The 15,796-nt window shown below is 41.9% G+C and overlaps 1 pseudogene; it reads right to left on the minus strand.

Moving 5' to 3' along the window:
* Positions 1–4,552: 4,552 nt before the first annotated feature.
* Positions 4,553–5,343, minus strand: LOC110192350 (transcription factor E2F6 pseudogene; annotated as a pseudogene).
* Positions 5,344–15,796: the final 10,453 nt, after the last annotated feature.

Consider the following 15,796-nt stretch of genomic DNA (forward strand, 5'->3'; position numbering starts at 1 on the left):
AATGAGGTTCTGCAATGATGATTCCAGTAAATAACGAGTTAGCTTCACTTAAGTGGGTTGGCATTAAAAACTTTCAAGATTTAAATTTTAGACATTAAACTTAATTGTGTTTCATCCCAGTATCTGCAGGTTAATATTCCAGCAAGCTGCTGTTTGGTATGATTTGGCTGACCATAATCTTAACATGTTCCAATTAGTATTGGCTGGGCTCAGAGCACTCTGAGACCATATCTCACCACCCTCAGTTGCTGGAATCTATCCAAAAAATCCTAGTGGAGTCCAAAGCTGTCTTGTGTGGTGGCTCTTGATAAGAGACTACCTTAGAAGTCCATGAGACCCCGGAGCGGGCAGAAAAGCTTGTGTGTACCCTGTACAATGTCAGATACTACAGTCTATCATTGTCATATTTTGCTTAATCTTATACCTGTTTCTCTTATGCTCCTTCCATCTTCTAGCATGTGTGGTGTCCTTGTGCTCCTCTCCCACAGTGCCACCCCCAGGTCACTGCATCCCTGGCCGTCCTTGGCAATATTGGTTGCCCCTTCTTTCTTCGTCCCTAACACACTGGTCCTGGCTGCAGAATTAGATTCCTCCTTGTTCCCCATTACCACTTGCAGACTCTCTCGGCTGCCATCACTTGACATTCTCTCCTTTCAGATTCACTCTGTCCATATTTCTGACTCAGTCTGAATTCTGGACAGCTAGCTACCAGCTCCTAAGTCATTCTGTTCCACAAAGCCTGACAGTATTTTTGGCTCTCTTGCAACCTTTCTCAAAGAGTTACAGTGTCTGGGTCATAGTCTTCCTTTCTACAGGCCTACTTCATTTTATTGAGCTTTCCTTTATTGTGCTTTGCAGATACTGCGTTTCTTACAAATTGAAAGTTTATGGCAACCCTGGCTTGAGCAAGTCTGTTGGCACCATTTTTCCAATAGCATGTGCTCACATCATGTCTCTGTGTCACATTTGATTAGTATTATATCTGCTATGGTGCTCTGTGATCAGTGATCTATTGTACTTGTTTTAGGATGCCAACAAACTGCTCCCATGTAAGATGGTAAACTTTATTGATAAATGTTGTATATATTCTGATTGCTCCATCAACCAGCCATCCCCATCCTGCTCCCTCTTTTTGAATCTTCCTATTCACTGAGATACAATAATATTGAAATTAGGCCAATTAATAACCCTACCATGACCTCTAAATGTTCGAGTGAAAGGAAGAGTCAATGTGGCAACCTTCATTATTGTCTTATTTTAAGAATTGCCATTGGTACCCCAGCCTTCAGCAACCATCACCCAGATCAGCCAGCAGCCATCAATATCGCGGCAAAACCCTTCACCAGCAAAAAGATTGTTACTCGTTGAAGGCTTACATGGTGGTTAGCACTTTTTAGCAATAAAGTATTTTTAATTAAAGTACATACTTTTTTAGACATACTACTATTGCACACCTAATACTACAGTATAGTGTCAACATAACTTTTATATGTGCTGGGGAACCAAAAAATTCATGTCAATCACTTCATTGTGATATTCGCTTTATTGTGGTGCTCTGGCATAGAACCTGCAATATCTCTAAGGAATGCCTGTGCTCCATGTCCTTCACTTAGATTAGAAGACTTCAACACACTGATGATCCATCAACACCCTAATCTCTAGTTCCTTAGTCTCTGCAGTTCCCATGACCTACTCCTTCACTGTATGGTCATACAAATTTATGGTCATACGTTTGATCTGGTCATAACTCACAAGCTTTGCGTTTCCATGATCAAAAATTCTGTAATGCCTTCCTTTCATTCCATGTCTGTCTGTGCTTTACTTTTCCTAAAACTGTTCTTCATCTTCACTGGGACTTCCAGGCCCTCCACCCTTCATTACTCTCCCAGGCTATCAACCATGCTCTAGCTTAATTTTTCTTTTCTCAAAACCTTGTAGTTAACCAGCTCAGCTCTACACTGTCCCCTGCACTCAAACCCATCCAAACCCCAACCTTGGATTACTTCTGTCATCTGCTTCCTCTCCTGTCCACTTGCTGTCCATGTAGCTAGAGGAAATCGTACACTGACTGGATCCGCTTCGAATTTATGTTATTTAATCTCACCTGTCATTGCACCAAGACAATGCTTTGAGTCCTCCCTAATCGATTCCCTATCTCATTTCCCAAAGCAGCCGTTTCAAACCTTCTCTCTTCAACATTACCACATTACTCTTTCCCTCTCCCCCTGCAGGGGATTTTGCCTCAAACTTTACTGAGAAATATAGGCCATTTGCCTTGAATTTCTTCATCTTTCCTACTCTGTATCTCAAAGACCATTACAGAATCCCACACTCTCTCCCCCTTTACTCCAATCTCTGATGTAGAGGTTGTCTTCACCCAGTCCCAACTGGCTACTTATATCTATTATCCCAACCCTGACCATATCTTCTCAGTCACGTTGCTTCCACAATCATGCCCCTCTCTAATCTTCAATATCTCCTTATCAACTGGCTCTTTCCTGGCCACCTATAAACGTTCCAGGTGTTCCCCATCCTTAAAAATCTCTTGCTTGACTCTTATCATTCCTCGAAGCTATAGTCCTATATCTTACCTCTCTTTCACAGCTAAACTCCTAGAGAAAGCTAACTACTTTTCAGCCTTTGGTGGTCTGGCTTCTGACCTCCTCACTCAACTGAAGGTGCTTCATCCAATGTTACCAGCAATCTCTTAATTGCCAAATCTGAGCAGTCTTTTCTTAGTCCTCATCCTTCTTGACCTCTTTGCAGCATTGAATATTGTTCACTACCTTCTCTCCTGGATACTCTTTCATCTCTGGGTCTTCATGATGTTCTCTCTTGGTTCTCCTTCCACCTATCTGACCTTTCCTTAGTTAGATATCCTATGTGCTCTGTCCCCAACTGTGGGTGTACTTGGAGAAGTTTTTTTAGGTCCTCTTCTCTCTCTCCACACTCTTGGTAGCCTGATCAGCCTCCATGGGTTCGCTGACTCTCCTCTACCACCTCCTCTCTCTTTTCTCTTTCTTCTTTCTCTTCTCTTCCTCCCTGCTGCCCACATCACCAACTGGCTAATGCCCATTTCAAATAGAATATTTCACAGGTTTCTCAAACTCAAAATATCCCAAATAGGGCTCATCATTTTCCTCTCAAAACCTCTAAAAAAAAGTCCTTTCAAACTTTTTACCGAGGTTACTACCATCCTGCAAGTCACCTAGATTATCAGTCTTCTACTCCTCACTGCCCCTCCCCACATGTATCCGATCAGTTGTCAAATCTGGCCGCTTCTCCCTCTACAACAGCTCTTACATTTCCCCTTTTCTCTCTAATCACACAGCCACCCCCTATATCAAGCCCTCATTATCTTTTGCCCAGACTCTTGCAGTAGTCTTGTTGTAGGCCTCCTTATCTCAAGTCTTTCCTGTCCAATTCATTCTTCAAACAGCTGCTGAAGTGATTTTTCTAAAGCACAGTTCTCGCCACATCACTCTCCTGCTCACTAGACTCCAGTGGTTTGGTATTGCCTCTAGGACAAAAAACAAATTCCTCATAAACCAGCTCCAGCTTCCTTTATTGGCCTTTCATGCACACAGGGCACTCCATTTGTCATCTCCATATCTTTGTACAGGCTGATACCCATACCTGAAAGGCACTATGTTCTTACTTTTGTCTTTTAAAATTCCTTGTTCCATTCAACCTCAATTTGTACCACTCTTATCCCTGAAATCTTTCCTGATTCCTACCCCCTAAAATATTACCTTGCATTTATTTTGTGTTTCTTTCATAAATATTGTATATGTACATATATACATACATATATATATATATATATATACATATACACATATACACACACACACACACTCTTTTATGTACACATTGTCTTCCCCATCTGGACTGTAAGCTCCTTGAGAACAGAAACCATTTAATTTGTTTTTGTTTTCCTAGTGCCTGGCATGTACTAGGTATTTGCTTTTTACTTTTCATATTTACATTTTTTTTGCTGCACAGAGTGGAAATTTGATATATGCGTCATGTTTTTTATGAGCTATTTCAACATTATACAGATACATACAGGAATATTCACATTCAGTTTTATTATGGACATCTTTACTATTAAAAAAGCTGAATGCAAACAATGCAAACAGTACTCATGATAGAAAGCATCATTTCACTTGGTATATATGGTCTGCATTGTAAAGAAAGAAGTTAATGGCATACTGTGTTCTTCAACTTCAAATTAATCCAAATATTTTAGTAGTAACAAATTTATGCTCTAAAAGATTGTTTTCATGAAATTTTTTTCAGCATGGAACATCCTCACTTTACTTACAGAAATGCCAAATTGCATTGTCATAATTATTTATAAACCAAGCCATTTTCTACAATATAAATGTATACAAGAGGACTACTAAAACTAGTTGTTTTGATGCTGATGTCACACTGGACATCAGCTGGTGTGTGTGAGTGTGTGTGTCTGTGTCTGAACTGAAAAAATGAGCCTGACCACAGAGAAAATGAAGCCAACTTGACAAAAATTGCTGAAATCATTACGGTTTCATTGTTCAAGATGATCCAGGTCGTTTTTCATTTGATTCACTCTGCTGTAGATTTCCTTCTTGATCGGGATGAACTGTAGACTTGCTGTTTCAGATAAAATAGTCCCCATGTCTTCAAATATTTTGGTATTTCTGTTATTCTGTTCTGCTTCACACAATAAACATCGATGGCTCTCTTTGTTCTCCTTATACCGTGGTTATACAGTCTTCCTTAGGAATTAGCACTTGCAATTTGGTTTCTTCTGGGGCCTTGACTGCAATGACAATCTGTTGGTGGAAAGCTTGAATTCTATAGATATTTTGATAGGTCACATAAGCTAATCTTTCATTTACTCTGTCATCTGTTGGTTCAAACAGCTGCTGAGCAAATTTTTAACTCATCTAAAGCCTTTTCCATTGCTGTTAAATCAGTATGTTCGTCACTTATCTCCTTTTGCTGAGTTAACTTTGTTCCAGTGCCACTAAGATGACCAAAATCATAATCCATTAAACATGATTCTTAGATCTTTTTTGAATGAGGTCATTTCCATCTAATACATTGGTGGTGTCATACATTCTTCATTTCCATACTCCCAATGTTGTTGCAACTTCACTTAAGTCAAGATTTGCTCCAGCAGGAGCAGATTTGATGAGTTCCGTGAATTTATGAGTTAAATTAACTCTGTCATAACAACGTGCTTTTCATGGCCACATATTGTATATTCTCTTCTAAATTATTCTTTATTCTTGATGGCAGCAGGCTCTTCATGTGAACAGACAGGCGGGGACTCCAGCTTCTTCTGGTGGGCATCTAGTCTGCTGTGTCAGAGTCCCCAGTAGACTAGCAGTCTAGTGGGTTAATAAATGTTTGTTGATTGATTGAAGCAGGACATATTACATGCCTCCTGAACTACCCAGAACTATTGGGCTCAGACCCCAGATGCCCCAGATGATAAGGGCAAGCATTGTCAGTTTTTTTGTCAGTATTTGTATTCCCAGTGCTTAGCACAGTGTCTGGCACCAAGCAAGTGCTTAATAAATGCTCTCTCTGTCTATCTGTTTGTCTGTCTGTCAGTATTTACTCTCCATCTTAACCTCTTAGAACATCTGCACCATCCTTTACCCCAAATTTCACCTGAAATAAAGTCCTTAGAGTCAGGTAACTAAACAAGTAAATGTAAAACCCTTCTTTACATGTCACAAGCTGGGTTATGATCATGCAGTTATATATAAAAAGATTTCCATAGCTACTAGGTTCTGGAATGTGCAAGACTTCCTTATGGAATATAAGTCTAGAAACACTTTCTTAAGGTTTTTTAGTAAACATTGGAGGGAAAAGCACATTGTTTAGGTGATGGAACTCCTTTACATAGACAAAATCAAATCTGGAAATAAGAACCAAAGGTCTGTAGCATAGCAAAAAGAGCACTAAATTTGGGATCATGAAACCTGGGTTCACATCCCTTGATGTGCTGCTACCAGTGTGACCTTAGATAAATCACTTAACACCTTTGATTCTCAGTTTGCTCATCTATAAAATAAGGAGGTTTTACTAGATGATCTCCGAGGTCCTTTCTAGCTCCAAATCTGTGGTCTATCCTTTTTGAGATGGAAGGGAAGGAACCTCAAGGGAAAATTTGGCCCAGCTCCTGCCTTCAGACAGGTAAAAATGTTATTGCCTCTAATTTTATAGATAGAACAACTGTTATATTATTGGAAAGGTTCTTTTTCTTTCTTTTTTCCCCTTTGATGTGGTGGTGTCTCTCTAACACTGTAGAGCTAAAATGATCTTAGTTCACTTCATTTTGACCTGTATCCTGAAATTAATTTCTACTAATCAACACCCCTCCACACAAAAAATTAGCATAAATACACAGGAAGATATGTCACAGGATATTAATTTAGAAATAAAGGGGACCTGGGAAGCCGTCTAGTCAAAAACCCACCAAATTTGAATGTTGGTCGGGATCTCAGCAGCAATCTCTCCAATTCATACATGAAAAGAATACCCACTCTAACATAGCTGTTAAATCCAGCCTCTGTTTGAAGGCTTCTGAGGTGAGGGGCCCTCACCACCCCAAGGTCATCTGTTCCATTCTAGGACAGCTCCCATTGCAAAGTTTTCCCTGATGTGGAGCATGACTTGGCCTCTTCGCAGCTTCCATCCGTTTTTCCTGGTTCTGCTCTTTAGGTCCCTTGGCAGAGAGAAAAGAGAAAGGCAAGATGAGGATGGGAGTGGCTCTGTCCTCTCTTTGTTATTAGTGTCGTCCCATCTACTCTGTGTGAAGAGCCTCTCTCTTCTCGAGTCCTCCTTGTTCTCCTAGAGAGCTGCCACAGCAATAACAGTAAAAACTTCCCAGGCCCTTTGTTGTTCTTAGCTTCTTTCCCAGCCTCATCCCGTTCTTAACTTTGTCTGTCTTTACAGGATGAGACTGTGCTCTTCTGTTTGTCTTCTGTTTCCTGGCCTAGCTTCCATCTTCTATACATTTCTTTTTAAAATTGGTTGGTGAGTGCTGTCTGCATCCACGTTGGTCTCTTCATACAAGTCTCGTTTTTCTTTCTCATTGCATCCCTTTGTGTCTTTTAAATGGCCAACTCCTTCATTTTATACTTGAAGGCACAGACCCAGAGAGGTTCAGTAATTTAATCAAGGGTAACGCAGGTAAGTGGCGGAAGTGGGATTCTCTGAATCACCAATCTCACAGACCACTAGTACACTAATTTTGCATCAAATGAAGTAGGCATGTGGCAGCTTTCTGATGAATTGGGACTATGTAGGAGGCAATGTAGACAAAGGGTAGTGTTTGTCGATGTATGGATGTGGCCTTAATGTAGTTAGATTTCAGAGAAATTCAGACCAGAGGAGTTGGAATTTCATTCTCACAATAAATGACAGAGTCTGGTACCTCTGAGTTTCCATTCCCATTATGATGTGGAGTCCCTAAATGATCTGGTCAGTACATTATAGCTGTTCCCCTAGGTCAGTCTGTCCTTTGGCAGAATCTGGACAAAAAGGCAACATAATCTCCCTCTGGCCTCTGTAAAAGCAATATACTTGGCTGTTCCAAGACCAGCAGCAGTGGGTGTATTACTCCAATCCTGTGAGTTGCCAATAAAGAGGCAACAGGCTTATTGGCAGCATTCCCTCCCCCATCTCGCCACCACTCCCCACCCGTGAGCCAGGTTTACTGGAAATCCAAAGGACTGAAGTGTGAACCATAAGGCTTAATTTCCCAATAGTTCAGTGTTATGGGTAGAGGTTGTTAAGTAAGGTAATGAGCAAGATCAAGGTAACTGAATGAATCTCTTGGCTGGAGTAGGTGGGGGAAGGCTTTGAAAATGAAATTAGTTGTTGTAGCAAATATGATCCAGATCCCTGTTGCATTGTCATCTACTAGGCCTACCTGAAGGTAGGGAAATGGATTAGATAAGGCCTAAAGACCTCCAATTTTTGTGACTACGGTACTCTAGGGATAAACTCATTCCTTGTTTTTTCTTTGTCCTGTTGAAAGAGAGAAATGAGTTTCCTGTACCAAGAGGTATGGGAAGTGGGAGCCCTACATTTAGTAAGGAATACTTGGGAAATAAGCTGCTATTGCTGCCACAGTTTGCCTTTTAAAAGACACTTCTTCTTTGTGACCAGTCCAGGGGCGGCCCACATTTATTCAGGTTATAATTTCAAAAATCAGCCTTCCTCCCTCGGCCTTTTATTTTAGAATTTAGTCTAAAACCTGCAATATACTGAGTGAAATGAGAATGCCTTATCTTGCTTGTAAGAATAACCAAATGAAGAGACCAAAACTAACATGAGTTTGAACTTTACCTTGGAGCACGTCCATAAAGAACAAAGGAAGCCCGATTAATCTTTAAAAAAAAAATAAGAAGACGTTCTCTGTGTTGCGTTTTTATATCAAAGAGCCATTAACACAAGTAATTCAAGATTTTTGAATTCTTTATTTTAACATGGATGTAAGCTGCTCACCTGTAGCATTTTGTGCATGCCTTCCCTCCTTCTTTTCCAGTTATTTCCAGAATTGTTTTACTTCATGCTTACTCCTAAACCTTTCAAACCACATTCACTAGGAGGATGAATTATGGACTAAATGAGGTATACAGTCAGGTTGAGTCTGAAGAAGGGACATGGAAACCTACGCTGGTACAGATCATTGTGAGGTATTCCTAATGAATAGCGTTAGTGAGAGTTTCAGTGCCAGCCAAACCTTATAAAACTAACATGTTTTAACCATAAAATTCAGAAATAGCTCTTGTAAGAGATTCTGCTTAAGCTGACTCTCGCTGTGTTTTTGTTTTGAGAAATGAAATAAAGGCAGATAGTGATGGCTTAGCCTTTACACAACTCGATTATAATGCGGCCATTATAGCTATCTGCCCAATATAATCTCAGGTCACCTGCTAACCCACGTGAAGGAGGAGGCCAGGAGGGCCTCGCCACCTGCCCATTGCTACCTAACCGTCATCATGTGTTACGTTGGCAGCTCTGGGTGAATCAGTCATTTTAATTGTAGCTGAATATAATAAATGATATAATTGCTTGCATGTGACCCCACACATGGATTTTTAATCATGTAGCCCACAACTGGAAAACGTGGCTCCTTCTCCATTACGATATAACACCTAATTCTGGCATTAACATCCTTTCAAAAATGAGGTGACAGCTTGATCTCATTTCTTCTGGGAGGAAAGTGGAAGGAAGCAGACAAAAGGCATGCAGGTAATACACTCAAACATACCATCCCTTCTGTTTTGTTATTTAGGTTAACAAGCATTCCCAAAGCCCTGGGAGATTTAGGCATCTCTGTCATTCAATCCCTTCCTTTAATCAGACAGTGAGCCAATGCCTGTATTGCTCTCAGGGCATTGAAAGAATGAGACTTGATTGGGAAGTGAAGAAGAGGAATTTGGAAGACCCAGGGAGAAGGTCCCTACAGGTGGGGAATGAGGGAATGGTTTTGCGACAGCCAGAGACTAGCCTGAGTTCAGAGTTCACTGGGAGGTGAAGGGGTAGGGAAGAGGAGATTCCAGGATGGTGGAGAGGTAGGAGAACATCGGAGGGAAATTTGGCTTACTGTGCGTTTCTGACAAGGACCCTGGGGGGCAGCCATGGGCTTCCGACCTCTGACAGTCTTACCGATTCCTGTTGGCACTTGGGCTGATGCTTAACCTGTGCCAGAAGAGTAGATGTTCCAGAAACTCATTCGTTTTCTTCATCTTATTCTCAAGATGCATTGTACAAATAGGAAAAAATTGTGTTTTACTCTGGCAGGAAAGTTATAGTTACAGATCTGATGCTCACAGCAAGTTTCCTGAAACACCCAGGGACCTTAGCAGGAACTCCGTAAGTACCATGTGCTATGGAATTTAAATCTTCCTCCAACTCCTGAATGTGGCTTGTCCAGCTGGGCAGCACTTTACACCGTTCTCTTCTGTTCTGTTCTGTTGAGGGCCTTTTCAAACTCATCCCTAAGTATCATTCACTTACTGAAGCATTTCAGAGGTAGGGAAATTTCTTGAATCTCTGTAGTATTTCTCTTTTTTATCTATGATAGAAACAGTAGTAAGACTGGGTGCCTTAGTATTTGATTCTTCTGCATTTTGCAAACAGTTTTTGACAAAGTTTTTATTGCTTTTTTTTGACACACCAGATGTTTCCCAAGAAACACCTAGACAAGCCTCGCTACAAAGTACAGTCCTCCGAACTACCTCTTATCACAGTCACCAGTGTGATATGGCAGCCGACACAGCTAATGGTCTTCTGTGCTGCATTACCAAAGGCTTTCTGTCATCATGTAATGAGACAACAGAAAGGGAATAGAAAAGCAGGGAGGAGATGGGTCCTTCCATCACCCGATTCTGGAACTTCTGTCAAGTTTTTCCTATCCCCTCCACCCTCCACCAATAGTAATGGAACACCATTGAGGCTAATTTCTACTTGTTGTTACACTGGATGAGTTGATGGGCCTGCATTTCTCTGAAACCAGGCATTAAAATCCCATGGGACATTCAGCAAAGCCTCTTTTCAGGGAAGTTTTCCAGGAGTGGAAATGAGGGTCAAGTTGCAGCGTAGAAATGACTGCTCTAAGGTGATTTTTGCAGATGACACGTGAAGTCATGGGGAAAGTAGTGATGGAGTCTGATGGGTCACATGGCTTCGGAGAGTTCCAACTTCCCTTCCTAGCCCTAGAATCTTGTTTTAGAAGCATCTGTTGGAGTGCTAGCCTCAGGGAGCCAGTTTATCCTTGCTGCTTTCAGCTCCACGCAGAATCCTTCTCCCTTCCCAAAGCTCTGCAGTTCTAGATACTGCACACCCAGCCTGTCTGTCATGTGCTGTGGAATTAGAAGTGGCAGAGCTGGAGCTGCTTGCTAGCTTTAAAATACAATTTCCTAAGCCTTTAAAATCACAAACTTTGGTGATCAACCATAAAATAGAATTTGGTTTGGAATAAATGTGTGTCATTATCAATGGTGAAAGGACCATTTATTGTAACGGGCGGGTTCACTGTTGAGAAATATTAGCCTCCTGAGCAACAGCTGACATTTATGTAGTACTTGAGAATATGCCCAACTTTACGTGTAGGATTTCAGTTGATACACATATTATCTCAACTGAGACTCAGAACAGTCTTGGGAGGGAGCCTCGTTTTATAAAGGAGTCGCTGGAGATCCAGTGGTGTCACTGCTCACACAGCTGGTACGTGTTTGAGATGGGATGTCACCTTTTATCTGCTCCAGAAGGATTAGTACAAGGAGAAGCCAAGAAATACTGGGCCTTCCTGCCACCCAGAGGGATAGTTTCACATAGTTAAAGAAAAGGTAAAGAAACAACTGTACTTAGAAGCATTTAGCAGCCTAGCTGCAGCCTGCCAGGCTAGGTTTATTCCATATGACTCCCCTTCACACACGCTAGCCAGCCATGGGCCAAACTGGCCTTCTTACTCTTCCTCACAGAGCATTTTCTCTCTTGCCTCCATAACTTTCCACAGGCTGATTTCCAGGCCTAGAATGCACTTCCTCCTCTCCTCTACCTTTCAGTGTCCCTAATTTACTTCAAAGCTCAGCTCAAGCATCCTCTCTTATATGAGGCCTAGCCGGATCCCTTCAGCTACCTACCAATGCCCTACCCTCAGAATTACTTTGGTTTATTTCCTACATATTTACATATCTACAGATTGTCTCCCCTGACATAATGAAAGCTCTTTGAGGGTGGGGACTGTTGTATCCCCTGTAACCAGCACAGAACCTAGAATATAGGTTCTTTCGCCCAAACCCTCCCCACTGCCTACCTTCCCTGTTACTGTCGAGACCAACACTGTCCCTCAGGTTCACAACTTAGGAGTCATCCTGGACTTCTTGCTGTGTCTGACCCCCCCCCCCCAATATCCAGCCTGTTGCCAATGCCTACTGATTTGATTTTAGTAATCTCTCTCACATACGCCCCCCTTCTCTCCTTTAATACTGCCATCACTCTGGTGGAGGCCACCATCACCTCACTCTTGGACTACTGCAAAAACCTGCCGGGGGGGGGGGAAGGGGGTCTGCCTGCCTCCAATCTCTCCCCACTCCAGTCCATCCTCCATTCATCCAACTAAAGTGATTTTCCTAAAGCATGGACTCTACCATGTCACACCCCACCCCTACTCAGTGAACTCCAGGGGTTCCCTGTTGCCTCCAGGATCAAATACAAAATGCTCTGTTTGGCATTCAAAGCCCTTTATAACCTAGCCCCCTTTTACTTTTCCAGTCTTCCTACACTTTACTCCCTGACACATACTCTTCCATCCAGTAATGCTGGTCCCCTGGCTGTTCCACAAACAAGATATTCTATCTCTCATCTTCTGGGCATTCTCTCTGGCTATCTCCTGTACCTGGAATACCTTTTCTCCTTAGCTCTGATTACTGACCTCTCTGTCTTCTTTTAAGTTCCAACTAAAATTCCACCTTTTATAGGAAGCCTGCTGTAGCCCCTCTTAATTCTAATGCCTTTCCTCTGGTAATAATGTCCTATGTATCCTGTATATAGCTTCTTTGTACATTTTGTTTGCTTGTTGTCTTCCCTATTAGATTGTGAGGTCAGGAGCTGTCTTTTGCCCCTTTTTGTATCCTCAATTTTAGCACAGTGCCTGATGCATAGTAGGTGCTTAATAAATGTTTATTGACTGGCTGACTAGCTACTTATGAATGCTTAATGGATTGGTTCTGTAAAGTTTTAATTTATCCTGGAGTCATATAATGTCAGAGCTGGAATGGCTTGGGACCTCACTACTGCAAGGTAGACCTTTTCTTCCTTCCTAATTGATTCTCTATATCACTCTCCACTCCACAGTAGCTGATCTGAACTTTCTCCTGGAGACATTGACATCGCTCCTACCTGCTCTTAGCCTTGTCTCATGCTTTTACTTCAAAGATGGCAGCCACTTGCCCTGAGCTCTCTCATCTCCCTACTCTGTATCTTAAAACCTCTTCACTTCAGTCTCTGATGAGAGGAAGCCTTAGTCACCAAGGCCAGCCCCTCCACTTCATCCCGTCCTTTCCCATCTCATCTGGCAGATTGTCCCCTACAATTGTTTCATTTTTCTAAACCTCGGTCTCTGTTATCTGGCTTTTTTCTGTGTGCTTACAAACATGCTTAGGTCTCTTCCATCCTTAAAGTCTCATTTGACCCTGAAGCTAGCATCCTAGGTTTCTCATCTCTCACAGCCAATCTCCTAGACAAAGCTGTGTACTGTTGTTGCCTCTGCTTCCTCTCCTCTCACTTTTCATACCATTGTGATCTGACTTTTGACCTCATTACTCACTTGAAACCACCCTCTTCAAAGTTACCAATAATCTCTTAATTGCTAAATTGCTTTTTCTCAATCTTGTCCTTCTTGACTTCTCTGCAGCATTTGACCCTGTTGACTATTCTCTCCTTTCTGGGTTTTTGTGATATTGCTGTAAAATTAAACATAATTACACACAATTTGGGCCTTTGAAGGGACCTTAGTGGCCATCTTGTCTGACCTATACATGAAAGAAATCCTGCCAAGTGGTTGTCCAGCCCCTACTTGAAGACCTCCAGGAAGGGGGAGCTCACCACCCTCATTCTCAGAGTGACCAGTTCCACTTCTGGAGAGCTCTATTTTTAGGGAAGTTTTTTCCCTGACATCAGGCCTGTAGTTGGCATCTCTTGAAGATGGCTAGTGAGGAGACTTAAGAAAAAGAGATCAGTTAGAAGACTGTTGCAAGAATCCTGAGGAAAGGTGACAAGGACCCAAACCAGGTTGGCGGCTATGTGAATGGAAAGATGGGCTGCATGTGGGAGAGACTGGCAAGGTTGCAGTGGCAAACCTTGGGAAGCTTCTTGGGTGTGTGGGTGAGTGAGGGTGAGGAGTGGAGGGTGATGCTGAGGATGTGAACTTGAATGAATTGGAGGATGCTGGCACTTTCAGGAGTGATAGGGGAATTCAGAAGAGAAGTTTTGGAGGACAGAATTACAATAGCTAGCTTTTACATAACACTTAAAGGTTTACAAAGCACTGTACGAAAATCATCTCATTTGATCCTCAAAACAACCCTAGGAAGTAAGTGCCATTATTGTCATTTAACAGATGAGGAAACCAAGGCAGACAGTGATTAAGTGACTTGCCCAAGGTCATAAAACTAGTAAGTGTCTGAGGCCAGATTTGAACTCAGTTTTTCCTGATTCTAAGTCCAGCACTCTATCCATCGTACTACCTAGCATCTATAAAAGGTACAGAGTTTTCTTTTGGGCATCTTGAGTTTTATGTGCCTGGAGGAATCAGTAACCATTTATTAAGCACCTATTATGTGCCAAGCACTGAAGAAAGTTCAAAATGTCCAAAATGCATTAGGACATATGTCTCAGAAGAAGTATTAGGATTGTATATATAGATCTGGAAACCTCCTGCATGGAGCTAATTGAAGCCATGGCAGCTGATGAGATCACCAAAGGAGCTAGTTTAGGAAAAATGAGAAGAGAGTCCAGGATAGAGCACTGGGGGACACACATTTAGGGAGTGTGATAAGGATGAGGAACCAGCAAAGGAGACTGAGAACAAGAAGGAGCAGTGGAGACCCAGAGAGAAGAGTGTATCCAATAACAGGAGGTGATGCATGATGGTAGATTCTACAGAGATGTTAGTAATGTTAAAGATTGAGAAAAGGCCATTAGATTTGGCGATCAAGAGATTGTTAGTAACTTTGGAGAGAACAATTTCAGTTGAACATTGATGTTAGAAACCAGATTATAGAGTTTAGAAGAGAGGAAGAGGCACCAAGTATAGATAACTTTTTCAAGGAATTTAGCAGAGAAAGGAAGGAGGACCATAGAATGCTAGGTAGCAGGAATGGAAGGGACAAGTGGGAATTTTTAGAGGATGGGGGGGGAAACATCAGTGAGTTTGTAGGCAGCAGAGAAGGAGCCATTAGAGAAGTATAGAGAAGGGGGAACATCGAGGGAGAGAGGGAGAGATCAAAACCTTGCAAATAGCCATCATACTCCCGCTAAACCTTCTTTTCACGCTAATCCCCCTCCAATTCCTTCACTTGATGATCATACCATCCTGGTTGTCCCCCTTAGGACATTCTCCAGTGTATCATTGTCTTTCTTGAATTGTGGTGCCCAGAACTGAACTGACAGGATCAAGGCACAGGGTCATTGGCACCTCCGTCTCTTTTAATGCAGCCCAAGATGGTATCAGCTTTTTGGGTTGCCAGATCACACACTGTGGCCTCGTACTGTGACTGAAGTCAACTAAAACACCTGAATCTTTTTCAGAACAAGTGATTACCAATCGTTTCTACATCATTTTGCATTTGCAAAGTTGTTTTTTCTTTTTTAAACTGAAATGTAAAATTTTACTTTTCTTCCAGTGGAATTTCATCTTAGTAGATTTAGCCCAGTGCTATAGCCTCACTATCAGCTTCTTAGACAGCTTACACTGGATGTCCCATAGGTACTTCATAGTCAACATTTCCAAAACTGAACTCATTATCTTTCCCCAAAAACCTTCCTCTCTTCCAAATTTTCCTAGTTCATTTGAGGGCACTACCATCCTCCTAGGTACTCAGGTGTAGCAGTAAAGTTGCCAATGAAAAAGAAAAGAGAGTGATTGAAGCATTTTTTTAAAGAATGCATGAGACAGTCAGGTGTAGTATTATACTCTCGTAATCCTTGCTACTGAGGGAGACTGAGGCTGGTGGATCCCTTTAGTTTAGGAGTTCTGACCTGCAGCAGGGTTGAAGCC

The sequence above is a fragment of the Phascolarctos cinereus genome, unplaced genomic scaffold, assembly GCF_003287225.1.
Source record: "Phascolarctos cinereus isolate Bilbo 61053 unplaced genomic scaffold, phaCin_HiC Scaffold_8;HRSCAF=390, whole genome shotgun sequence".
Lineage (NCBI taxonomy): Eukaryota > Metazoa > Chordata > Mammalia > Diprotodontia > Phascolarctidae > Phascolarctos > Phascolarctos cinereus.